At 41.1% G+C, this 21181-nt stretch overlaps 1 long non-coding RNA gene across 10 annotated transcripts in view; it reads left to right on the plus strand.

Moving 5' to 3' along the window:
• Positions 1-21181, plus strand: part of LOC145518087 (uncharacterized) — an 854536-nt gene that overhangs the window by 161214 nt on the left and 672141 nt on the right. Inside the window, exon 3 of one of the 10 annotated variants that reach the window (XR_014062602.1) lies at positions 13133-13737. The exons of the other annotated variants lie outside the window; for them this stretch is intronic. This is a non-coding gene — a long non-coding RNA (uncharacterized LOC145518087). Of the gene's footprint in view, positions 1-13132; positions 13738-21181 lie in introns of those variants that run through there. 10 annotated transcript variants of the gene reach the window in all.

Genomic DNA, 21181 nt, shown 5'->3' on the forward strand with positions numbered 1-21181 from the left:
AGTAATGATTCCTAAGGCCCACTCACTCTCCAGGATGTCTGACTCTAGGTGAGTGATCACACCATCGTGGTTACCCAGGTCATTAAGACTTTGTATAGTTCTTCTGTGTATTCCTGCCGCCTCTTCTTAATATCTTCTGCTTCCATTAAGTCCGTACCATTTCTATCCTTTATTGTGCCCATCTTTACATGAAATGTTCCCTTAGTATTTATAATTTTCTTAAAGAGATCTCTAGTCTTTCTTATTCTGTTTTTTTTCCCTCAATTTCATTGCATTGATCACTGAGGAAGGCTTTCTTATCTCTTCTTGCTATTCTTTTGAACTCTGCATTCAGATGGGTATAGCTTTCCTTTTCTCCTTTGCTTTTCACATCTCTTCTTTTCTCAGCTGTTTGTAAGTCCTCCTCAGACAACTATTTTGCCTTTTTGCATTTCTTTTCTTGGGGATGGTTTTGATCACCACTTCCTATACAATGTCACAAACCTGCATCCATCCATAGTTCTTCAGGCACTCTATTAGATCTAATCCCTTGAATCTATTTGTCACTTCTACTGTATAATCAAAGGATTTGATTTAGGTCATACCTGAATGACCAAGAGTCATTCAGCAGTGAATGTAGGCAAATAGTTGCCTTTCTTTAAGCAGATTTTGGGTGCCACGTAGAAAATTCTTTGCATGTTCTTCTATTGCACATTAAGTAAATATTAATTAACCTCCTTACCTATTATATGTTAGGCCCTGTGCTATACATTCACTGTCAACATTAATCTCTATTCTCCAGGTATAAAACTAAACTAGAGCATCTTTTTCTCATAGGAGTTCAGCCTTTTCTTATAGCAATTTGCTGTTTTTTTATGTTCCATCTCTATTTTGTATGTTTAAGTACTTTCAATAGAGTAATATGTATTGGCTGTTCTCTTGGAAGAAATTACTCTTTTTTTCCCCCACTCCAAGAAACAGTGTAGTATTGAGCTGGTCCAGCACAGTCCTTCTTGCCAAATCTTTGTTTCTTCACTTTGTTCACAGATCTCTTGAGGCAAGGATTACAAGCGGTGCATTGTTTGTGTTTCTGCCTTTTGGCAGCAAAGAAGAGCTTAAAAACACTCCAAGACTGTGAAACAAAAGAGCAACTAGATGAAAGTGCTACTCACTTAAGATCTGCAAAACTTTCCAACTACAGCTGAATCTTGGCTTTTTGACTCATCTTCAGTTCTGAAACAAGGGAATCAGCCTTTCTCTGTGTAAATTTATCATTTAACTGTGAAGATTCTAAATGCATGCTACTACCTTTGAGGATAACTGCATATTGTGCTTAGGCACTCAGTTATGTCAGAGTCTTTGCGACCCCATGGACTTTAGCACACCAGGCTCCTCTGTCCATGGGATTTTTCAGGTAAGAATACTGGAGTGGGTTGCCATTTCCTCCTCCAGAGGATCTTCCTGACCCAAGGATTGAATCTGTGTTTCCTGCATCTCCTGTATTGGCAGGCAGGTTCTTTACCACTGAGCCACCTGGGAAAAACTGTATATTAGAGAGTAAATATAATCCTAATAAGTACCATTTACAGGAGGCTTAAAGGTATATTAATGTTTAAGCCATTAAAAGGCTTAAATGCCATTTACAGGTTGGCGTTCTTGGTAGCTCAGATGGTAAAACTCTGCCTGCAGTGTGGGAGACCTGGGTTCAATCCCTGGGTTGGGAAGATCCCCTGGAGGAGGGCATGGCAACGCACTCCAGTATTCTTGCCTGAAGAATCCCCATGGACAGAGGAGCCTGGAGGGCTACAGTCCATGGGGTTGCAAAGAGTTGGACATGACTGAGTGATTAAGCACAGCACAGCACTCAGGTAGTAAGTGGAAGACTGGACATGGACACTGGTGTCTGTGTGACACCAGGGCGCATGGTTTTGATTCGCTTTAGAAAGCCTGACATGATGAATAAACCAGTGCACTGTTTACAGAGTGATGATGTGGTTCTAGTTCAGTGATTGAGTGCAGGTCAGACCAAGACTGCCTCGGATAAAATCTTCGCTTCTTTACTTATTAGCTGTTATTTAATTGCTCTGTGTCTCAGTTTCTTCTTCTTGAAAATGAGGATAATAATATTGCCTTCTCCCTAGGGTTATTCCAGGGATTAAATGAGTTAATACATGTAAAGTGCCAAGAATACTACTTGGCACATACAAAATGCTGCTAAATGTTATCTATTCTTATACAAATGTATGAAGCTTTTCCATCAGTCTGTCAACTTTTGGGTTTCCTGTGCAGCTAAATCGATAAAATTACATTTAGTTGCTGATGACTTTTAGATTAAAGTTGTTTCTACATGACACTAAAGGATAAAAAAAAAGTCAATTTGGAAACACGTCAAGCCAGTTGCCAACTCACTGAAAATATTAGTCAGAATCATTATTTGGTGTCCCGGGGAACAAAAGCAGAAACTCTTTTTGTAACAGAGCTTTTAAAAATCTTTCCATTGGTTGGATGATTTTTATATTGAAGGCGAACTTCAATATATTAAGAAGAAAAAGAAAGGAAAATTAGTGGGTGGAGAAGTCAAGACTTGCAGTGTGGTTCCATACCATGCCTCTCTAACATGAAGTAGTGAAAATGGTGGGAGGGGGTCGAGGATGGTGTTTTCCCAGGAGCCTCTGAGGGTGTGTGGGCATCTCAGGCAAATCATCAACTGTTCCATAATTCAGTTTTTCTTGTTGTAATTAGTGAATAAAACTTCCTTACTTAACTGTCCCTTGAGAAGATCTCAAGTGTACTGGTGAATGTTTTGATGTATAGAATAGAAATGCAGCATCAGTCAGGACTTTCATCTGTTTTAGAATGTCCCACATAATTACAGATGTTTCACATTATTAAATGTATACGTGTTCAAGTGTTGTTGAAATTTTAATAAATTGTCTTAATAGTCTAGAAAATTGGGAAGATATAGAAAAGCAAAAAGAATAAGATAAAAATCACGTGTAATCCCCCCATACAATATCAGTACCATTGTCTCCAGTAAAATGTTATTGTTTTAAGATGTTTGCATGCCCTAGTGATGTCTGAAGATGTGGGATGAAATGGAAATGTGATTATTCATGTCAGTCTCAAGAAAGGTGTTATTTGATACTTGATACAATTTATCCTAGCTTTAAAAAATATGTTAATTTGAGCTGAAATAACAGTAGAATTTATTAAGAATTTGTCTAAGTTATAAGTCAAAATAAGGCTGTACTATCAAACAATTTAAATCACAATAATGTGAAGATGAATTGCAATTATGCAGCAAAATCATGATGGTGTTATTTTTTGTCAGGCAGTATTTCTTGTCGGGGTGGGATTGCTAAAGTTGGTGAATTTTTTTGACTTCACCGGGTCTTTGTGGCTGCACATGGGCTTTCTCTAGTTGTGGCAAGTGGGGACTACTCTCTAGTTATTGCATGGGCTTCTCATTGCAGTGGCTTCTCTTGCTGTGGAGCACTGGCTCTAGCAGTGCAGACTCAATAGTTGTGGCACACAAGTTTAGTTGCCCTGAGGCATGTGAGAGCTTCCTGGACCAGGGAGAGATTGAAACTGTGTCCCCTGCATTGACTCCTCACTACTAGCCCACCACAGAAGTTCCTAGAGTTGGTGAGTTTTGAGGACTAGCAACCTCGTGAAAGGGTTTCCCTGGTTGCTCAGATGGTAAAGAATCTGCCTATAATGCGAGAGACCCAGGTTCTATCCCTGGGTTAGGAAGATCCCATGGAGAAGGGAATGGCAACCTACTCCAGTATTCTTGTCTGGAAAATTCCAGGAATAGAGGAGCCCAGTGGGCTACACCATGGGGTTGCAAAGAGTCAGACACACAGAAATACACACACACACACACACACACACACATCCAACCCTGTGAAAAGCAGAGGTATTAAGCTCAAAGTTGGCTCCAGGAGTTTAGGTGCCCCTGGGGGACCATCTCACAGACTTGGGAAATGTCTAACCACCTCTGTGTTGTAACCCAACCTTTGACATAAAAGATAAGTTGTGCTTCCCACTAATGGATGGAAATGTCAGAATTGGCTGCCCAAGTGGAAATAGCAGTGAAGTCACAGTTATCATCTGAAGCCACATCTATCCTGGTGCCGAAGTAATTCTCAATAAACTCTTCTCCTGGGCTAAACAAATGACCATAATTGTGCTTCAGATTAGCTTTCTGAAAAAGAATTCACTTCATGTCTTTTTCCCGCAGGCTAAAACTCCCCTGGGACTCCTTGGAGAAATTTAACAAACTAAGATCTAGAATGAGGCAGGATCAAACCTTCCCCTTTGGGGCCTGTGACAAAGTTGGTTATGCCAGCTGGCAGTTACAACTCCTGTCTGCCTTCCCAGCACAGGCCAAGCCCTTTATTTCCCACAGTCATAACAGTCCAGCCCATCCATTATGTATCTAGGATGTCTTAGGAGTTCATGGCCAGTGTGCTCTTTGCAGCATGCTTCATGTCCGTGATCTGGGATGTCTGAGATACTCTCATAGGCAAATAAATTATAGTGTCAAGTTAATGGTCTGTACCTGAGGAGGATGAGCTAGAAGGTCAGTGGAACAGGTGTGGGCTGTCATTGGATTCAGTGGGTTATGCTTCCTTACACAGTGCCTTGACATCAGCACATAAATTTCTGAATACTGGATGTGATAAAAGACAACCTACAGCTTTTCGTTTGTTGAAGGAGAGGAGAAGTAGACCGTGAACATGTTTTTCTGCCTCTAATTCTTCTAAGCATCCTGACACATGGAAGGAAGAAGGTAGAGACAGTCGGCAAACAAAAGCATGGTCTTCTGTCCTGGTTGACCATTTTGTTGTGTGTCTTTAGCCTGCTTTTCTATTTACTTTTACGAACTACAGACAGGGTCTTAGGAACCATCTGGTAGCAAGTTGAAAGCACCCAAGATAATAGCTGGTTTAAAACTCAGTTGACCAACAGAGTCAGGTTCTAACTTGCCTGTGTCCTCAGAAGCAACTGATGATCAGGCTGTAGAATTGGGTCTACTGACCTCCAGACATTGAATTTTTCATCATGTCATCCCATTTTTCTGAGATTCTGAACAGGAACAGATTTATTTTTCTGTTCAGCTGTAGTATTCTTCGGTTCTGCGACACCCATTTGGTAGTTATATTTTCTCTTTGTTGAAGTTCTCACTGTGTTTGTCCGTTGCTCCCCTAAGTTCAGCAAACATCTCAATGACCATTACTTTGAACACTCTGTTGTGTAGATTATCCTTCTGCATTTCATTAAGGATTTTCCCTGAGGTTTTATCTTGTTCTTTCATTTGGAATGAGTCCTTTGTTTCTACATTTTGCTTAACTCTCTGTGTTGGTTTCTGTGTATTAGATAAAACAGCCACCTCTCCAGAATCTTGAAGGAGTGGTCTCATGTGGGAGATGAATCTTACGTTTCATCCCTGCCCTAGCACTCAGCCGTCTCTCAAATCTTTGTGATTTCCCAAGCAGCCTGTCTTATTTTTAATAGCTCCTAGGAAATGAGGGTGTGCCAAGACCTGTTAAGTGTCCCAAAGGGGAGGCTTTCAGGCAGCACCTAGAGTCAGATTGATTGGAATCTGAATCCATCTGGAACCAGCTAGACCCTCAGGCAACAACTTTTAAAGTATGCAAATGTATTCAGTCCAGTGGGACTGCGTGCTTAATCCCCACTGGCCACTGAAGTCAGACAATCTGGAGGTATCCTCTGGGTGACTGTTAAAAAAAGCAGACAGGTATATCAAGCTCCTTTCTGGGAGATACAGGTGAGCTTAGTGAGGCCACGGGAGAGAACAGAAATGGGGCCAACTGGCCCTCATGGTCTAAGAGCGCCTCTGTAGGCCTCTCTGCTGTGTGTTGTTGTTTAGTCCCTAAGTCATGTCTGACTCTTTTGAGACCTCATTGACAGTATCCCTCCAGGCTCCTCTGTCCATGGGATTCTCCAGGCAAGTATACTGGAATGGGTTGCCATGCCCTCCTTCAGGGGATCTTCCCAACCTAGGGATCAAACCCGTATCTCTTGCATTGCATTGGCAGGCAGATTCTTTACCACTGAGCCACCAGGGAAGCCCAAGCCTTAAGATGGGTGCCAAACCTGAAGCCTGCCCCTCAGGCCAAAGCTCCAAGAAGAGCAACTGGCCTCTTTCACAGAAAGACTGGGGGTGTGTTTCAGTCTGCGGTCTGTGCAGTGCCCTGGGGTGGTAGCCGGCCCACAACTGTCTCTCCGATAGTTACAAATCTGTGGCAACCAAGAACACAGGCCTCCCTGGGCTCCAGAGCCAGGAGATCAAAGGGCGCCCTCCAGGCAGCAGCCACAAGACCCCGGGTACCAGAGGCAGGTGAAAACCCCCTCTGGGCTATACTGTACTCTGGAGTGTGGCAGAGGGAGAGCGTGGAGAGGGTCCTGTTGGCTGGGGTAAGGCAGGGAGCATGTACAGATGCACCCACACATGGGAATCAGCAAAGAGGGAGAAAATTAATAGCACCTGCAGGAAAAGCAAAAGGTGATGCCTCTTGGGCAGCAGGCCTGCAGACGCATGCTCAATTAGACGCTCTCACCCCTCAGGCTGATGCATGAGGATTGGCACATGAGGCTCATTCAGGTCAAGTCTGGACAGCTCAGGATGGGCCGCTTCTGCACTGAGCTCTGGGTAGGTGAGCCCCAGCCCTCGAGCCTTTTAAGAGTTGTTTCTCAAATTGTTTTAGCCTTGCGGGTCTTGTGGACTTGAACTCTGTTGGCTTTCAAAGCTAGATGTTTGGGGGGCTCATCTTTCAGGTGCAGGTCCTAGAAGTTGGGCTGAGTGATGTGGGGTTTGCACTTGGCTGCCTGGGGAGAAGCTCCAGGTTTTGCACTGCGCTGGGGGGTGGGGTTTAGGATGAGACGGTATCCCAGCCTCTCCTAGTGGCTTCAACGTGGGCCTTTTCTCATTTGCCAGATGGCTAGGGGCTGCACAGACAGCTTGTAGTTTCCCCACCGCCCCCTTAGAGGAAATTCTTCCATTTGTAGCTGCCCAGGATCCTCCAACATTGCCATCTTGAACTGGAACCTGCGAGGTCATACATTAATTTATATTCATCCATGTATTCATTCATATGCCTTGAAACCTTCAAGGAACCTACTATTAAGAAGTTTTTCATAAGGTAATTAAGGGAACTAGATAAATTTGAGAGTTCAAAGGTTATGAAAGTATTTTTGTAGATAACTTTTTTTTGGCTGTGCTGGGTCTTCATTGTGGCGTACGGGCTTTCTCTAGTTGTGGCAAGCAGGGTCTACCCGTTGTTGCGGTGCTTTGTTGTGGTGCGTGGGCTTCTCACTGTGGTGGCTTCACTTGTTGCGGAGCTCGGGCTCTAGAGCACACGGGCTCAGTAGTTGGTGGCGCAAGGATTTAGTTGCCCCGTGGCATGTGGGATCCTTCCAGACCAGGGATCGAACCTGTGTCCCTTGCATCAGCAAGTAGATTCTTAACCACAGGACCACCAGGGAAGTCCTTGTGTAAATATCTTATTGGAAGAATCATCTCATGATGAATTAAAGGAATCTAGGACATTTTGGTGCCTGTCTGTAACTTTTTGAGATTGATTTTATAGGAGATAATTTTATCCCTTTGGGAACCATTTTCAGGGGGAGAAGCTTGGAGGTGCAGAGGTTCAATTGGATGCATGTTTTGCTCTCTTGTAATAACTGTTGCCATGGCACATAAGCTGGTGTTCATGGGCATTCACTTGTACATCTTTGTGGAGAACATGTGTTTGTATTTCTTTGACAGTTTATTCTAGAGCAAGTAAAAGCAATACTGGCTTTCTGAAGCATTTCTTAAGTCAACCCTTTTGTGTCATACAGGGCAACACTTTGTCATTAGAGAGGTTTGTGGAATACTGGGGTTCTTAACTAGCCTACTTAAAACACACACACACACACTTTATTCCTCCAACGTATGTTGGAGAATAGTATCCACAAAATAACCTTTGTAGTGAACCTGACTTCCTGAGCTCTGCTAATGCTGGCAGATCACATCTGGATAGAAACAGACCGGTGACGAGATGTCTCCCTCTTAATTCACGCAGTGAACTGCTTCATTGGAGGGGAAGGATGGTGGCAGCAAGATGGGGTAGAAGGACCTGTGTTTTCAAATGTCAACCAGAAAAGACGAGCAAGAAGTAGAAGCAAAGAGAAACAGCTACTAATCTTCTGAGTAGTTTGCTTTCTGGGGAAAAAGTTAACAGCTGTGTAAGTTTTATGGTCCTGTCCACACACTCAGAGGGCTTGCTGTTTCTGGCATTTGAAGAGATTTGCACGCCCACGGTTCACTTGAGCTCCGTGATTCTGTCATTTACAGCAGACATTGGAAAGAGTCTGGCCCTCCTGGTGAAATCGTTTTGGTATCTAGATTCATCAGGTATACAGACAATAATTTTTGAAAGGATGCCTATGTAATGTGTTGATGGGGGAATTGAAAGGCTGAGCTGTCTGAGAAAGACTCAAAGGCAGAATCCTGGGAGGTGCTGAGTGTTAGCTCATTCTCCTGGTAGGTACTTTTCATTCATTTCTCTCTAGCACGTGGTGTATTTGCTTTTGCTTTGTCGGAGAATTTGGTGCCAAGTGTGAGAAGCAATTATTAGCGCTGGTGACAATCCACATATGTGGAATTTTGAGGGCTTTTACAGATTTTATAGATTTGGTGCAGCTCCACAGCAAACTATAAAATCACTATTGCAGCTCAGGAGGTTGTAAAAGTTAAAACACAAATATCTGAATTATGGGGCTCATGGAAAGCATGCAAGCAGCAGTTTAGTCACCATGTTCATCAACATCAGTTAGCATTCTAGTGATTCACTTGAGTACATATTTTTAGCAGCTTTTTGCCGTAATAATTCCTTGAAATAGACTGATAATTTTATTTTCACACTTGGTGATTATATATGGACCAAGGTTATGTAGGGCTTCCCAGATGGTACAGTGCTAAAGAATCTGCCTGCTGATGCAGGTGACCCAGGAGATTCAGGTTCGATCCCTGGGTCTGGAAGAACCTTTGGAGAAGGAAATGGCAACCCACTCCAGTATTCTTCCCTGGAAAATTCCATGGACAGAGAAGCCTGGCAGGCTACAGTCCGTGGGATTGCAGAGTTGGGCACCACTGAGCACACACGCAGACAGGGTTTCTAACAGGGTAAGTAGAGTGATATCTCTACTTTTGAGATGAAGAAATTGGCCTATTTTATTAGTTATTACTAGTTACATTATTTTACTAGTTATATTATTTTACATATTTTACTAATTACATGATTTTTTGGTCCTTATTTTGTTCTATTTTTGAATTTGAAGTCTGTTATATATTGATAGAAATGGGTTGAAAATATCAAATTCTGCCATGCATCTATACATTTTTGTTCGATACATTTTGGGACACTTTTAGTTGGCATATTAAACTTTATAAATATTATGTCTTTAGTATTAGCTTAACTTTAACATAATACAATGCTCTCTTAACTTAAAATACTTTTAAGACTATGTTGCCTGAAGCGATATTGCCAAACCTGCTTTCCTTTGGTGTAAGTTTGATTAGTTAAACTATACTCAGCCCTCAATTCATTCTGTTTCACCTTTCCATATGTCTCTAGTAAGCAGCATCTTGTTGGGCTGTGCTATTGCTGGATTATTTTAATTCATATAAGATGCTGCAAATGGAGGTAGATGAATTTAGGCCTTTAATATCCAATGCAAGTTTAAGGTGTTTAAACTCATGATTGTTTGTTGTCTTTCCTCTGTTGTGGCTTTGTAGATAGAGACTGGGGGCAGAGCTAAGAGATGTAGGAACGAAGCTGGGATGTCTCTGAGCTCCATGTGGAGTCTTAATTGTGATTAGCAAGGGGCCAGGTGCTCGTTTATTTTGTCTGCAGGGTTATTACACACACGTCACGTTACGTTCACGCTCTTGTACTTTCTTACTCACTTCACACCTTCACATCTCACACACTCTCACATGTTTTACATTTTCTAGCTCCATAGCATTTAAAACTTAGCATTGAGGGGTGACTGACATTTCCTGTGTAACCTGCTGAGCAGTGTTAAGTGACTGCAAGAGATCAAACCCTTTGAGACCCCAGATTCAGAGAGAAGTGGAGAACGGTTGGGGAGCTGATGCCTTGGAGAACACCATGCATGTCTGGGTTTGTCATCTTGGCAGCAGAGGGTGAGATACTGTCATGCGCATAGAGCAAGATGAACACTTATTTTCTTCCTCACTTATGTAACCAGTAAGCAGTGCTTTATCACTATCAGTGATTCCATGGACTAACATGTTTTATTTCTGTGTAATAAGCCAGATATCACACATTTTAGGTTGCATATTTAACAAAATAATATTCATATGTCTCAAGAGGGTACCTGTTCATTTTTACTGAGGATAATTGTACCAACAACAGTAGCTACCATTTGCTGAGTTTCTTCAACATGCCAACCACAACACTGCACTTAGGGTACACTATCGCCAGCTCTTATGATCTAGGACAAGTTTTTATTTCCAGTTGATAGGAAACTGAAGCTCATATAGCTAACAGGCATCAGAACACCCAGTGTTTGGCTCAAAGTCCTAGATCTTCCTTGCTCAAAGGAGGGTCCCAGCTGGGTCACTCTCTGTCATGTACCAGGTTAGGACATGGCATGGTTTAGAGAATCTGCCCTATTGGGGAAGCCTTTCTCCTCTCCTCTTCCCCATGGGGAAAGCACTAGAGCTGATGAGCAGCTTGGGTTTGTGGTCTCAAAAAGTGAAAGTGTTAGCAGTTCAATCATGTCTGACTCTTTGGGACCCCACGGACTGTAGCCCTCCAGGCTCCTCTGTTCATGGGATTCTCCAGCCAAGAATACTGGAGTGGGTTGTCATCTCCTTCTCCAGGGGATCTTCCCAGCCCGTGGATCAAACCCAGCTCTCCTGCACTGCATGCAGATTCTTTACCATCTGAGCCACCAGGGAAGCCTGTTTGTGATCTATTTTTGACTTTCTAATATGAAACTGAGAGCAAACCTGTAGATGAGGATTAATCAGACTCGAGCGCCCAGCAGTCTGGAGGCTGGCGTCAGCTGTTTACAAGAGTTGCTGGAGGACATTAACTGCACCTGGAGATTTTGGGTCTGTAGGACATGACTATGGGGGGAGGGGATGAGACCTCAGTTCTTGGGAAACTGAGCTTGGATGTAGCTGCTCCTTCCAGGGAGAAAGCAGACAGCAGAGTAGTCTCGGCAAGGTGTTGTCCAGGCAAGGCTGAGTGAGCAACTGGGGCCACTTTGGGCCAATTTACTTTGAGTTCCATAGTCTTTCTACAATATCACACTGTTTTCATGTTGTTTGGTAGGTTTTATTTTTTAATATCTCAGTGGGAGAATGTGTGTTTTGTGGAAGAAATGACCAACCAGTAGAAAGCCTTTCATTTGTAATAAATCTTTGCCAGGTTTGAGTGAGTGGCCTCCAAGGAAGGACTATTTAGAATAGAACTGGACAAAGTGCTAAATAATATACTGTCCAGCATAATCTACTGCCCTCAAGGGAGAGAATTGAATGACTCAGTATGGGTTTTCCATCTTCAGTTTCAATAACCTGATGTCAGGATCCAACTGCAGAACATTCGGGCTGCCTCAGTATGCTCCCCGTGTCCCAGGGTCCTCTTCTCATGATCCCTTTTCCTCTGCAATGTCAACCCCAAGGAGCTTAATGAGTATACACATGGAAGTCTTTCTAATAGTGTTGTGAAGTGAGGGGAGTATAGTTATGTGCCAGAGAAGTAAAACTGAATTTGGACCACACAGAGACCAACTATTAACACCAAAGACTGAGTTTTAGTGGTTGCTTTTCTCCCCAGTTTTATTGAGAAATAGTTAACACACATTGCTATATAAATTTAAGACATATAGCATGATGGTTTGATTTACATATAGTGTGAAATGATTACCCCAGGAGGTTAACATTCATATTCTCATACAGAAACAATAAAAAGAAAAGAAAGAAGAAAAAAATCCCTCTTTATAGGAGAACTTAAAATTTACTCTCTTAACAACTTTCCTATAAATCTTACAGCTTTAATCTTATAGCTGCTATAGTCATCATGTAGTGCATTAGATTCCTAGGACTTGTTTATCTTATAATTGAGAGTATTCTGACACATTTCCTTTAATTCTTCCACTCCCACTTTGCTTCTAATAATCACAAATCTGATCTTTGTATCTATGAGTTGTTTTTTTTTTTGAGATCCCACATTTAAGTGATAATGTATGTTACTTGTCTTTCTGTATTATCCCCGGTGACTCAGATGGTAAAGAATCTGCCTGAAGTGTAAGAGATGTGGGTTTGATTTCTAGGTCCTAAATAACCCCTGGAGAAGGGAATGGCAATCTGCTCCAGTGTTCTTGCCTGGAGAGTTCCATGGACAGAGCCTGGCAGGCTATAGTCCACGGGGTTGCAAAGAGTCAGACACGATTGAGCAACACACATACACATTATTTCATTTAGCATAAGGCCTTCAAGGCTATTGTTGTAAATGGAGTATTTCCTCATTTTCTGCGACTGAATTATATATATCTCATAACTTCTTTATACAGTCATTGACTAACCTTTAAGGTGTTTCCAAATCTTCGCTATTGTAAATAATGCTGCTATGAATGTGCTGTGCTTAGTCTTTCAGTTGTGCCCAACTCTTTGCGACCCCATGGACTGTAGTTGGCCAAGCTCCTCTGTCCATGGGGATTCTCTAGGAAAGAATACTGGAATGGGTTTCCATGCTCTCCTCCAGGAGATCTTCCCAACCCAAGGATTGAACCCAGATCTCCCACATTGCAGGCAGATTCTTTACTGTCTGAGCCACCAGGGAAGCCCATGAATACTGGAGTGGGTAGCCTATCCCTTCTCCAGGGAATCTTCCTGACCCAAGAATTGAACTGGGGCCTCCTGCGTTGGAGGTGGATTCTTTACCAGCTGAGTTACTAGGGAAGCCCCGCTGCTATGAATATGGGGGTGCAAATATTTTTTTGAGTTAGTGCTTTTGATTTCTTTAAATATATCCCCAGAAGTGGAACTTCTGAATCATATGGTAGTTCTACTGTTAATTTTTTGAGGATACCCCTTGTTGTTTTCCAGAGGGATCCCTTGCGGCTCAGATGGAAAAGAGTCTGCCTGCAGTGCGGGAGACCCGGGTTTGTTCCCTGGGTCGGGAAGATCCCCTGGAGAAGGAAATGGCAACCCACTCAAGTATTCTTGCCTGGAAAATCCCACTGATGGAGGAGTCCATGTGGTCACAAAGAGTTGGACACGACTGAGCGACTTCACTTTCCTCTTTCTTTCATGTTGTTTTCCAGAGTGGCTGTTCGATTCCACCGGCAGTGCACAAAGATTCCCTTTTCTCCACATCCATGCTGGCATTTGTTATCATTTGTCTCTTTGATGTTGGCCATTTTAATGGACATGAGGTGATATCTCATTGTGGTTTACATTTGCATTTCTTTAATGACTAGGGGTGATGAGGATCTTTTCATGTGCCTGTCACACTTATCTATACCTTTTTTGGAGAAATGTCTATTCAGGTCCATTGCCCATTTTATAGTTGGGTTATTTTATTTTATTTTTGATGTTAGTTATATGAGTTCTTTACATATTTTGGATATTAACCCCTTATCAGACATGTGGCTTAAAATACTTTTACCATTCTGTATGTTGTCTTTTTACTTTTTAAATCGGAATCTTTGTATATTTTTATGGTACGTCATTTGTATTAATGTGACTGTTTGTGGGTGAAAGGAATAGTAGAATGAGCTTTTTTGTTCACTATTCTAGATGTTTCCAAGACTTGCTGTATAATCAGTGCCTTTATGACCTTTCCTTCTTATATGGAAGTAGTTTGTTTCAAGTACATTGCAGCATTCAAAATTAGGCTGAAAATAGCATCTCTAGTGATTTTCTAGCAGTAAGGAACTTGTTCTTTGATGAGGGGGAAATTCTGGTGGGTCAGGAAGGTGTGTTCTGAGGTGGAACTTAGGAGAGGAAATGTATCAACTTATAGATCCTGGGTGCAAAATCAAACTGGTCTCTATTCTAAATGGACAACTAGTTTCATTTTTTTTCCCCAGTAAGTCGATGCCGATATGAGTAAATTGGAATAGAGAGAGAGGGAAGGATGGTAGGTAAACCTACTATCCTTTCTAGCAAGTGGCCCTAGACAGCCTCACTCTAAGTTTAATAATTTACATGTAAAAAATTCTTTTACTCTACTGTTCTAATGAAGTTTCTGAACATGTATTTTGGAATATCCAGTAGATTACCTGGTACTGGAATGGGAAAGGGGATGTTCACATGCTTCACCAGGGGTCCAGTGTTCTGGGAGGAAAGGTGCTGGCTGATCTCTGTTTGCACCAGAAATTCCTTGTGACTCTTACTCAATGGTCTGAGTGGAGATCCTTCATCCTGTGCCCTTATTAGGGAAGCAGGAAAAAAAAAAGGATCTTCACAGGTGGCACCAGTGGTAAAGAGCCTGCCTGCCAACAAAGGAGACATAAGAGATGTGGGTTCAATCCCTGGATCGAAAAGATCCCCTGGAGGAGGGCACAGCAACCCACTCCAGTATTCTTGCCTGGAGAATCCCATGGACAGAGGAGCCTGGTGGGCTACAGTCCATAGCTTTGCAAAGAGTTGGGCACGACTGAAGTGACTTAGCATGCACGCACAGGAAATAAAAATCAGGCTCCTTTTTTATATGAAAGGAAAGATTTTCCAGCTCATTCCATCTTTACTGTCTGTGAATCTCATTCTGATATGTGTTCTGGTATGTACTTAAACACTGACATCTTTCTATTAACTTTTATAAATGGCTGATGATGAATGATGGCTGCCCCAGGGTAGACTACTGAGCAAATTTAAAATTAGTCTTCTGGTCTCATCTTTGGTTAGTAAAACCAAATGCTTGTGAAGAAGTTCAATTACAGTTTAATACATTATTGCTCTCTCTAATGATGTTTTGCAGTGATTATTTTTATAACAACTTCATAGTTTATATTTACAAGAATATTGTGAAGTTAGAGTACAAAGAGTTTACATACATACACTCCTCACCATGTCCCCTATCATTAATATCATATATTATTCTATTACATTATTGTGGTGCTTCTATTATAGTTAATGAACCAGTATTGATACATTATCATTAACTAAGTCCATATTTTACTTACATTTAGTTAGTTTCCACTGAATGTCATTTGTCTGTTCCAGGATCTCATGTAGAACACCATATTACTCTTAGTTGTACACATTACGTTACACTTGACACTTAGTTGCCAAGTCTCTTTAGTCACCTCTTGGCTATTTCTTAGGCTTTCTTTGCTATGCATGACTTTGAAAGTTTGAGGAAGACTGATCAGGTATACTGTAGGATGCCCCTCTCCTGGAATTTCTCTCATGATTAAACTGAGATTAAGGGTTTGGGGCAGGAGAACACTAGAGGTAAAGTGCTATAGTTTCCATATTATATCAAGAGTACATACTGTCAATGTGACATCACTGTTGATGTTGACCTTGATCATCTGGCTAAGATAGTATTTGTCAGGCGTTCTTAGTCTTCTTTTCTCTCTTTCCATAGTGTATTCTTTGGAAAGAAGTTATCTTGTACAGCCCACTCTTAAGGAGTAACTGTTTCTCCCCCTCCATTTCCATGAGGTTGTTACATATACTTACATTACATTTAGATTCTTTTGTCATGGATTGCATACCATTAGTGGACCCCCAACCTCCTGAGTGATTTAAAATCTTTGCGTACATTAAGGCTTACTCTTTGTTCTATAAAATTCTGTGCTCTATTTTGCTGCTCTGCTAAGCCGTGTCTGACTCTTTGCGACCCTTTAGACTGTAGCCCGCCAGGCTCCTCTGCCCATGGGATTTTTCAGGCAAGAATACTGGAGTGGGTTGCCATTTCCTTCTCCAGGGCATCTTCCTGACCCGGGATCAAACCCCCATCTCCTAGGTCTCCTGCATTGGAGGCGGATTCTTTGCCTGCTGAGCCATTGGGTAAAATTCTATGGTTTTACAAATGCAAAATATCATGTATCCGCCGTTACCATATCAGAATAGTTTCACTGACTTAAAACTGTCCTCTCTGATTCGCCTATTCAACCTTCCCAAACTCATGGTTACCACTGATCTTTTTACTGTTGTTTTCACTTCACTAAGCAAAGCTATAGTTTTGCTTCTTTGCTTCTTCTGGTGGCTCAGATGGTAAAGAATCTGCCTGCAATGAAGGAGACCTGCGTTTGATTCCTGGGTTGGGAAGATCCCCTGGAAAAGGGAATGGTAATCCACTCCAGTGTTCTTGCCCGGAGATTTCCAAGGTCAGAGGAACCTGGAGCCTGGCGGGTTATAGTTCACAGGTCGCAAAGAGTTGGACATGACTGAGTGACTAACACACACACACAATATGTAGCTTTTTCATATTGGTTTGTTCTACTTAGCAATATGCATTTAATGTTCATCTGTATCATGGGGTATGTTGATAGCTCATTTCTTTTTATATGGAATAATATTTTCTTGTGTAAGTATACCACAGTTTGTTCATTCACATATTGAAGGACATCTTTGCTTCTAATTTTGGAAATTATGAATATACTGAATAAACATTTTCATGCAGATTTTTGTGAGGACTTAAGTTTTCAAACCAGTTGGGTAAATATCTAGAAGTGTGATTGCTGGATCATATGGTGAGACTATGTTTAGCTTTGTAAGAAACTGACAAGTTTTCTTCCAAAGTGGAATATCCATTTTGCATTTCCACCAGCAATGAACGAGAGTGCTTGTACATTTTTGCATGTTTTTTCCAGCAATTGGTATTTTAAGTTTTAAATACTTACCCATTCTAATAGGTATGTAGCTCTTTTAGTTTGTTTTTCACTGTTTTAATTTGTAATTCTCTAATGACATGTGATGTTGACAATATTTTTTCACATACTTATTTGGTATCTGTGGGCTTCCCTGGTGGCTCAGATGGTAAAGAATCCACCTGCAATGCAGGAGACCTGGGTTCAGTCCCTGGGCTGGGAAGATCCCATGGAGAAGGGAATGATAACCCACTCCAGTATTCTTGCCTGGAGAACCCCATGGACAGAGGAGCCTGGTGGGCTGTAGTCCATGAGGTCACAAAGAGTTGGACATAACTGAGTGACTACACAGCACAGCATTTGATACCTGTATAGTTTCTTTAGAGAGATATGTTTAGATCTTTCCACACTTTAGAATTGGGTTGCTTGTTTTCTTATTGTTCTATTGTAAGAGTTCTCTTTATATTTTAGATATAAGTCCTGTTTTCAGAAATGTGTTTTGCAAATGTTTTCTCCCAGTTTGTGGTTTGTCTGTGATACTGTTTTTCAATGTATTTTCACACTCTAATGGGATACTTGGTGAGGAAAAGAAATGAGTCAATTGTAATGTCTCTGTGAAAATGCTCAACCTACTCCCTCTAGGAATCTATTTTTCATTGGCATTCCGAAGGCATTATTCTTTTCAAAGTCTTATGCACAGTGTAAGAAAGATATTATGAGGAGATATCAGTACCCAAATACGTAAAGAAAAAGTGCATTAAAAAAAATTTGATTCTCCATGTTGAATTGATTTATAGTGCTTTTCAGCTCTACTATATCCTTCTACTTTTCCATCCATTCTATTAATTTTTGAGAGTTTGATATTGAAACTCCAACTAAAAATCTTATTTACTTAAAAATAATTGTCATATATAGTGGAACTGTATATTTTGTAATTTCCAAGTCTCCTATAAATGTGCTATCATACTTTCATAATTTAAAAAAGAAAAAAAGAAAAAGGTAGAAAGAAACAGATAAAGCTCATTTAAATAGTATATGTTTAACCCAATTTAAAAAATTTGATTCTCACATGACCCTGTGATGTAGATAAGGTGGGTGTTTGTAATCACATTTATTATCAACTTTGATAGGAAAGTTTCGAGATGAGGAGACAGGCACCCAGGAAAACTACATGATTTGCCCTGAGTTTCACAGTCAGCAAGAGATGAAGCCTTGACCACACTTCTTGTTTTCTCTTGGCCCCAGATTCTCTTGCCTATGTCACACTAGAATTCTGTCTAATTAGTGGGAAACCATTATTGCTTTGATTTAAAGTGCAAGCTCACGGATAATCCACATAGGTAACCGTTTATTTTTCTAATTCATTTGATCCTTGGCTGAGTCAGATAAATAACTTGTTCAAAATGGAATGAGCTAAGGTACATCCTGAACTTTTAACTCCATCTTTGCTTTCTTGGTGTTATGCAGCCTCAGTTATATCTAGCATCTGGTTCTTCCAGAGAATCCTTTATTGGACTCAGTCTTTTAGTACAGATAGTCCTTGACATTTACCAATGTTTTCTTTAAGAGTTTGGGAGGAAAATATCTGGTAACCAATTTGAAAACTGAAAGTTCCTTTAGAGCAGGATTTCTCAACCTTAGCACTGTTGTACTTTGGGCCAGCTATTTTTTTTGTTGTGGAGGGCTCTTGTGCATGGTAGGGTGTTGAGCAACATTCCAGGACTCTAACCAATAGATGTCAGTAGCATCCCTTCCAGTTGTCATAATGAAGAATGTCTTGGATATTGCCAAATGTCCCCTCATGGGGAGGAAACCCTTTCTGTCAAGCACTACTGCTCTAGTTTTAAACTGTTTGGTGAACAGTGATTTAGCCAGCAGCAGATTCCCTGGTGGCTCAAACAGTAAAGAATTAGCCTGTAACGTGGGAGACTGGGGTTCGATCTCAGGGTTAGGATGATCCCCTGGAGGAGGAAATGGCAACCCACTCCAGTATTCCTGCCTGGAGAATTCCATGGAGAGAGGAGCCTGGCGGGCTACAGTCCATGGGGTTGCAAAGAGTCAGACACGAACTGAGTGACTAACTCAGTGACTAACACACACACAGATCATATTAGGGTAATGTCAAGAAGACACTGATTTTATTAGCTAGCAAAATTCATTGTTCTATATTTTTATTACCTTATTAGTATAGTAATTTAGTATTGTTGTAGTTGTTGTTTAGTTGCTCAGCTGTGTCCAACACTTCTGTGACCCCATGGACTATAGAACGCCAGGCTCCTGTGTCCATGGGATTTCCCAGCAAGAATACTGGAAAGGGTTTTGCCATTTCCTTCTCCAGGGTATCTTCCTGACCTGGGGGTCAAACCTGCATCTCCTGCTTGGCAGGCAGATTCTTTACCACTGCGGCACCTGGGAACAGATTCTTTTAATTTAGTATAGCAAAATAAACAACATTTTATTCAAAATTGTTAATAAAATGGAAGGAATAGGGCTAAACTAGGGGAGGGTTAGGAAAGAGACATGGAGGTCAACTACAGGTTAAATAAATTTTTAGCAACACTAAACAATTTTATGGCCCATGGAAAAGTTCCTCATAGGAACATCTTTTGCCTTTTGTCTTTTCATTGTAGAATCATGGAATTTTATTGTCTTTAGGGCTTATATTGATGAAGTAGTAAGTGCTAGAACAGAATAAAGGTTGAAATATTTTTGTTGGATCCAGTTTCTATTTTAACACAGTCTATTACTCTGAGTACCATAATATACATGCTTTAATTATAGAAAATCTATAGTTCATTATGGGCTTCCCTCCTAGCTCAGTTGGTAAAGAATCTGCCTGCAATGCAGGAACCTGTGTTTGATTCCTGGGTTGGGAAAATCCCCTGGAGAAGGAAATGGCAACCCACTCCAGTATTCTTGTCTGGAGAATCCCATGGACAGAGGAGCCTGGCAGACTACAGTCCATGGGGTCACAAGAGTCGGATGCGACTTAGCGACTAAAGCACCACCACCATAGTTCCTTATAGCATTAATTATAGCATAGACATAATGTAGGAATTACATATTATAACACTTGAAAATTGACTGTAAAAATTGCCCCTCTCTGAAACTGGAACCCCTAGAGAAATGGCTGATTCTAGAGCTAGGGCAGGGAAATTCATGAGCCTGGAACATTTTTGTGGTGAAAGTAAAGGAAAAAATGATAAGTAGGGCATGTCAAAGGAACATAGGAGCTGAATTCAAAGAGTTACTGGTATCCAGAGCTGAACAATTGAAGCAATTAAAATAAATAATAAATAGTACTGAATTACAATCTGAACAATACAATATTCATAAATTCATATTGATATAGAAATAAATGATTGAATGAATATTTAAGTGGTAGAAAAGTGACAAGTCTTCATTACAGAAAAATTCCAAGTAGTAAATATAGAAAGAATGAGGGAAATGGAGAAAACACCGCTAGCATGCCTCAGTAATAATTGCTGCAGACAAGATTCATGGATGAAAGCTAAAATGAATGGCTGAAATATTGAGGGGCAACAGAATATTTGCTCAAAAAAATCTCTCCCAAATATTCATTAACTGCTGTTGTGAATTTACCACGTGTCTACAAATTTTTGGTAGTTCAGTTCAGTCGCTCAGTCGTGTCTGACTCTTTGAGACCCATGGACTGCAGTACACTAGGCCTCCCTGTCCATCACCAACTCCTGGAGCTTACTCAAACTCATGTCCATTGAGTTGGTGATGCCATCCAACCATCTCATCCTCTGTTGTCCCCTTCTCTGCCCACTTTCAATCTTTCCCAGCATCAGGGTCTTTTCCAATGAGTCAGTTCTTTGCATCAGCTGGCCAAAGTATTGGAGTTTCAGCTTCAGCATCAGTTCATCCAATAAATATTCAGGATTGATTTCCTTTAGGATGGACTGGTTGGATCTCCTTGCTATCCAAAGGACTCTCAAGGGTCTTCTCCAACACCACAGTTCAAAAGCATCAATTCTTCGGCACTCAGCTTTCTTTATAGTCCAACTCTCACATCCATACTTGACTATTGGAAAAACCATAGCTTTAACTAGACAGACCTTTGTTGGCAAAGTAATGTCTCTGCTTTTTAATATGCTGTCTAGGTTGGTCATAGCTTTTCTTCCAAGAAGCAAGTGTCTTTTGATTTCCTGGCTGCAGTCACCATCTGCAGTGATTTTGGAGCACCCCAAAAATAAAGTCTCTCAATATTTCCATTGTTTCTTCATCTATTTTCCATGAAGTGATGGGACCGGATGCCATAATCTTAGTTTTCTGAATGTTGAGTTTTAAGCCAACTTTTTCAGTCTCC

Source organism: Giraffa tippelskirchi, chromosome 8 (assembly GCF_054371585.1).
Source record: "Giraffa tippelskirchi isolate mGirTip1 chromosome 8, T2T-mGirTip1v1.2.pri, whole genome shotgun sequence".
Taxonomy (NCBI): domain Eukaryota; kingdom Metazoa; phylum Chordata; class Mammalia; order Artiodactyla; family Giraffidae; genus Giraffa; species Giraffa tippelskirchi.